At 38.4% G+C, this 6,236-nt stretch overlaps 1 long non-coding RNA gene across 1 annotated transcript; it reads left to right on the top strand.

Annotated features, from left to right (window-relative positions):
• The first annotated feature begins 984 nt into the window (after positions 1–984).
• On the top strand, positions 985–1,401 carry LOC116406385. Its single transcript, XR_004219394.1, has 3 exons — positions 985–1,016; positions 1,107–1,179; positions 1,365–1,401. It is a non-coding gene; the product is annotated as an uncharacterized LOC116406385 (long non-coding RNA).
• Positions 1,402–6,236: the final 4,835 nt, after the last annotated feature.

The raw sequence follows: 6,236 nt of genomic DNA, 5'->3' as shown, positions 1-6,236 counted from the left end.
CTACTTCCAGTCTCTGGTCGATAAGTACCCAAGGAAGGTAAATTCCAGCGGAGAAAGTCGAGAGCTCCTTAGTTGATCACAAATCCTTCCAAATTCTTTGTTTGTAGACTAATTTGAAATCCTTCCAATATGGATCCATGCTGTCTTTTATATCCATAAGATACCAATTAGATTGTGTTAATTATTGTTTATAAGAAAAATATTTGTGTGTAGAGTTGCAGTGGGTAAATCTTAATGGCTGGCAGAAAATTGGTTTGGGATATATTACTCTCAACACAAAGTATTTTTTATCAGTTTACTTCCCATCGGGTATTTGCTTTTCCTATGCTTTATCCTTATCCCATCTTTCTCCGCTCTAGTCTTCATAGGATGGATTTTGTGGTGTAAATTTCTTCATCTAGTTTGTTTGATTTATGGTTGCATTTAGGGAGAAGATAAATTACATAAGCCAAAGTAGTTATGAAAAACATTTCCAATTTACAGCAAGTTAAAGAAAAAAAAGAAGAGAAAAACAGCAGTTCAAAAAAACTAGGCATCTTGCTTCTTTCTTATTGAAAGTTCTGCCGTTTCTTTCAAGTCAAATTGACCACAAAATGCTCAAATGAGATTCTTCAATAGGAATATGTAACAAAAATATAATATGTAAAAGAATTTTTGTGAAACGTGGGAGAGAAGCGATAACATTATCCTTCAAAAAATTCAGGAGTAAATATTTATGTGAAAGGACATATTATTTGGCCATTTGACCTTATTTGTTATTGAATTATTTGGTTGGAAATGATAAACTACACATTATTGTTTGCTTCAGTTGTGATCTTGATTATGGGCTATTTGGTATTTTGCCTACAAACTGTATAGTTAATTATCTGTTAGCTTTTGTTTTCCTGTCACAACTTATGTTTATGTGGCTAATTGTAGTCGAAAGTTTATTTATCAATCTTATTTTTCACAGCATAAATGAAACTGTGTTTCAAGAACAAGGTGCGCTACATCATTCAAGGAAATTCGTCGTAGAGGTCCGTAAGTTTTTTCCTTTGGAGATGTGATACTAACCTGTTTGAATAAAGGAATCTGACTTTCTTTTCCTCTTTAACATTATGGATTAGGTCTTTCTCTTTACCAGATTTCGTAGCTGAAGTTTATGAAGTAATCAAACCGGTGTTAACTTCTTATATAAAGGTTAGTGCTAACTGCTAAGCTTATTTCTAAGATGAAAGATGCTTTTATCCCCTCCCCAAAGAATATCATTACTATTTATGTTGTGTTTCTGCTAACTAATTCTTGCATAGCATCTGGTTTGATAATTAAAGTAAAGTTTCTGACATGGAGGTTTTCAAGTTGTAATATATATTTTTATGTTTTAGGTAGATTCCCAAACTTTGAAGAAACACTACAGTACTGGGTAATTGAATGTTGTAAGGCAGAGCATCGGCTTTCCAGAGCCAAGGTATCTTCTTCGATAACAAGGTAAGGATAGTCCTGATACTACCTTTCTTTTGTTATTGAAGTTTATTGTTCCTTTTGTTGGGGGCTTGGTGGTTGTGCACCTATATTGATTTGTACTTCTGTTAATTAATTATAGTCATTCTCTCTTGTCTGAGTAATTATTGTCAACCATTTTGTTAGCAAAGGCTTCCCATGGATATTCAGTTTGTTGTGCTGCATGTCCACGATGATTTTCGTGATTTTAGTTCTAGATACATAAAAAGGGCCTTTGCATCACGACATGAATGACTATTTTTTAATATGAACCTACAATGCCCCAAATGAATGCTGGATTAAATTAGATACAGGGTAGATAGAGAGTGAGATGGAGAGTGTTTGTGTGCTTTAGAGCCATCTGTCCCTAAAACATAGTTTCTTCCCCCCCTATAAGAAGTAAGTTTATTGATGTATGTAATTTACAAAAGGTTTGGTGGAACACCTACAACAATCTTTTTGAACTTTTTGGTAGGTTATGAATTACGAACTTGTATTGAATATTTGTTAGGTCGTTTTAATAATTCAAGTGATGCTTAGAAAATGCAACCGAGCTTAAACAATTCTGCACATTTTTCTAAAATTTTTTAGTTTAACCTTTTTAATAAATTCGATGGAAATTCTTGTTTTCTTTTTGTAGGAATAAAGTGAAAAATGAAATATAACCAAACTTGGGATCTTTGCAAGCAAGCTTCCATGAAGAAACTAGGTTACAAGGGGAGGTCTTCTGTTCTCCTTTTTCTTTTTTTTTCCATCCGTAGAATCTTGCTTAAAATGCTTTGAGGACAATGCAAATTTTAAGTGGGGGGTGGGGTTGTAGCCTTGCACATTCCATGTCCTTTGGGAAATTTTCATTTTGCAAATTTTGCTAAAAATGTCAAAATTTAGAAACTTTTGCAATGCTCTATGCTTAGAGATAAGTACCATGTCTACTTCGCTTTTTAGCATAAAAAAGCATGTATGCCTAACGCATGAATGGAGCTCGAATTTGTGATTGTATTTTTTATTTGAATATGTTACATATGTTGAAAATGCATATATTGATAGCTTAGAAATGAGTAGAACACTTGGTTCATTTTCTGAATATTGTGAATTATGTACATAATAATATGTGTGCGGTTGTCTTTTTTATCTCAATTTTAATCCCCTTTTTTGCCATATTCTAATGCCTTTTTATATTAATTTAAATCCCTCTTTTGTCATACACATTTGTATAAGATTTTTTGAAAGCAAAATATGATTGTTAGGTCAGGTAGAAAGCAAAGTCGGCAAGTTCTTAGAGTTCTTCACCCAACATAACAGCCGATAAAAACAAAACAATACGACCAAGCTGCTAAGGGTTGCAAAACCCGACCCCCGCCTAGTGGGTCACTAGAGTTCCCCAGCATGGCAGCCGGTAGAGAGGGAGAGAGAAAAAAAAATAGGGACCCAAGCCAGCCGCTTAGGTCAAGTAAAATGCGCGCCGAGATCCCCCGGTTTCAGAGTTTTCGTGGGGATCCTCTCCGCTTTTCTTGCCTAAGCAAAACCTGACCCCACCTAGTAGGTCCTTAGAGTTCTTCACCCAACATGGCAGCTTGTAGAGAGGGAGAGAGCAAAAAAAGAGTGAGCCAAGCCAGCCGCTTAGGTCATGTAAAATGCGCGCCGAGATCCCCCGGTTTCAGAGTTTTCATGGGGATCCTCTTCGCTTTTCTTGCCTAAGAAAATCCCGATCCCGCCTAGTAGGTGCTTAGAGTTCTTCACCCAGCGTGGTAGTCTTTAGAGAGGGAGAGAGAAAAAAAGAGGGAGCCAAGCCGGCCGCTTAGGTCAAGTAAAATACGCGCCGAGATCCCCCGGTTTCAGAGTTTTCGTGGGGATCCTCTCCGCTTTTCTTGCCTAAGCAAAACCTGATCCTGCCTAGTAGATGCTTAGAGTTCTTCACCCAGCATGGCAACTGGTAGAGAGGGAGAGAGAAAAAAAAGAGGGAGCCAAGCCAGCCGCGTAGGTCAAGTAAAATACGCGCCGAGATCCCCCGGTTTCAGAGTTTTCGTGGGGATCCTCTCCGCTTTTCTTGCCTAAGCAAAACCCATTCCCGCCTAGTAGGTGCTTAGAGTTCTTCACCAAGCGTGGTAGTCTTTAGAGAGGGAGAGAGAAAAAAAGAGGGAGCCAAGCCGGCCGCTTAGGTCAAGTAAAATACGCGCCGAGATCCCCCGGTTTCAGAGTTTTCGTGGGGATCCTCTCCGCTTTTCTTGCCTAAGCAAAACTGATCCTGCCTAGTAGATGCTTAGAGTTCTTCACCCAGCATGGCAGCTGGTAGAGAGGGAGAGAGAAAAAAAAGAGGGAGCCAAGCCAGCCGCGTAGGTCAAGTAAAATACGCGCCGAGATCCCCCGGTTTCAGAGTTTTTGTGGGGATCCTCTCCGCTTTTCTTGCCTAAGCAAAACCCATTCCCGCCTAGTAGGTGCTTAGAGTTCTTCACCCAGCGTGGTAGTCTTTAGAGTGGGAGAGAGAAAAAAAGAGGGAGCCAAGCCGGCCGCTTAGGTCAAGTAAAATACGCGCCGAGATCCCCGGTTTCAGAGTTTTCGTGGGGATCCTCTCCGCTTTTCTTGCCTAAGCAAAACCTGATCCTGCCTAGTAGATGCTTAGAGTTCTTCACCCAGCATGGCAGCTGGTAGAGAGGGAGAGAGAAAAAAAAGAGGGAGCCAAGCCAGCCGCGTAGGTCAAGTAAAATACGCGCCGAGATCCCCTGGTTTCAGAGTTTTTGTGGGGATCCTCTCCGCTTTTCTTGCCTAAGCAAAACCCATTCCCGCCTAGTAGGTGCTTAGAGTTCTTCACCCAGCGTGGTAGTCTTTAGAGTGGGAGAGAGAAAAAAAGAGGGAGCCAAGCCGGCCGCTTAGGTCAAGTAAAATACGCGCCGAGATCCCCGGTTTCAGAGTTTTCGTGGGGATCCTCTCCGCTTTTCTTGCCTAAGCAAAACCTGATCCTGCCTAGTAGATGCTTAGAGTTCTTCACCCAGCATGGCAGCTGGTAGAGAGGGAGAGAGAAAAAAAGAGGGAGCCAAGCCAGCCGCGTAGGTCAAGTAAAATACGCGCCGAGATCCCCCGGTTTCAGAGTTTTCGTGGGGATCCTCTCCGCTTTTCTTGCCTAAGCAAAACCCATTCCCGCCTAGTAGGTGCTTAGAGTTCTTCACCCAGCATGGCAGCCGGTAAAGAGGGAGAGAGAAAAAAAAGAGATATCTTTTCCACTTATCTAGTTTAACTTGGATTTTATCTATTTCTTAAAATTACATAAGGAGTAGAGAGAGGGTTCCAAGCCGAAGTAGTTATGGAAAACATCTCCAACTTACAGCAACTTGAAGCAAAAAAAAAAAAAAAAAAAACAGTTGTTCAAAAAAACTGGGCATCTTGCTTCCTTCTAATTGAAAGTTCTGTTGTTTCTGTCAAGTCAAATTGACCACAAAATGCTCAAATGAGATTCTTCAATAGGAATACGTAAAAAAAAAATAATACGTAAAAGAATTTTCAATGTTTAATATAATATGTAAAACAATTTTCATATATTGGAATTGGCAGATGGCTGAGGGCTTCGTGAAACGTGGGAGAGAAGCGATAACATTATTGTTCAAAAAATTCAGGAGTAAGTACTTAAACATTGCAGAAACACATAATTTCAGCAATCTGTCAAAGAGTTGAAGGAGAAGACAGAAGTACTTAAAAGTCACATGAAGACCTAAAAGTTAGGTAATTTTTTGAAAACTTTTTTCTTCGTCTTGCTTAGTTTTAGTGGTATTTGTTAACAGGCTGAGACATACTCTTGTATGCCAAGGCTGGGTGGCCAATTCAATGGATGGCCTGAGACGGTGAAATGACGAGTGTAGAACAAAGTAGACAATCGAGCAGATTTACAAGTAGAAGGATGGTGTTTGGTCTTACCTGCTAGAAAGGTGATTCTCCCTTTATTTACACATGTTATCTATATTTAATTACTGTTTTTATGTGATGGTGAATAAATATGTAAGTCGTTTCAAGTTTGTACATCATGCTTGAGTTAATACATTTCCCAACTCGCACTAATTTTAAAGTTGAGACTAAGTTTGTTGCACTTACACACTTGGTTGCCATTTTGATTTTGGAGTGCTTTTTCTACATTTTTTGAACTTTTGGTAGGTTATGAGTTATGAAGTAACACTAAAGCATTATTAGGTCGTTTTTAAAGTTCGAGTGATACTTAAACATTTTTTGAACACCTTTTAGGTTGTTACAAACTAAGTTAGTTTTACATACAGCCATGGTTGCCATTTTGAGTCTTGAAAGATTTTTTTTCACACTTTTTGAAATTTTTGGTAAGTTATGAGTTATAAACTTACACTTAAGCGTTGTTAGGGTGTTTGAAAACTTATACGTGTTTTCAATACTTGTTAGGTTTGTATAGAACTAAGTTCGTTGCACTTACACACTTGACATTTTGGGTTTTGGAGTGTCTTTTTCAAAAATTTTGAACTTTTTGCTAGGTTATGACTTATGAACTTGTATTGAATATTTGTTAGGTCGTTTTGAAAGTTCAAGTGAAACTTAGACACGTTTTGAACTCGTTTTAGGTTGGTTTGAAACTAAGTTTTACACACATTTGATTGACATGTTGGGTCTTGAAGTACTTTTTTCATACTTTTTGAAATTTTGGTAGGTTGTGAGTTACAAACTTACACTTAAGCATTGCTTGGTCGTTTTGAAAATTCAAGTGATACTTGCACACATTTTGAATACATTTTAGGTTAGATTAAGTT

This window comes from Cucumis sativus, unplaced genomic scaffold (assembly GCF_000004075.3).
Source record: "Cucumis sativus cultivar 9930 unplaced genomic scaffold, Cucumber_9930_V3 scaffold93, whole genome shotgun sequence".
In the NCBI taxonomy this organism is placed as follows: domain Eukaryota; kingdom Viridiplantae; phylum Streptophyta; class Magnoliopsida; order Cucurbitales; family Cucurbitaceae; genus Cucumis; species Cucumis sativus.
The sequence above is the reverse complement of the archived record's forward strand: the minus strand, read 5'-3'. Positions and strand labels throughout refer to the sequence as shown.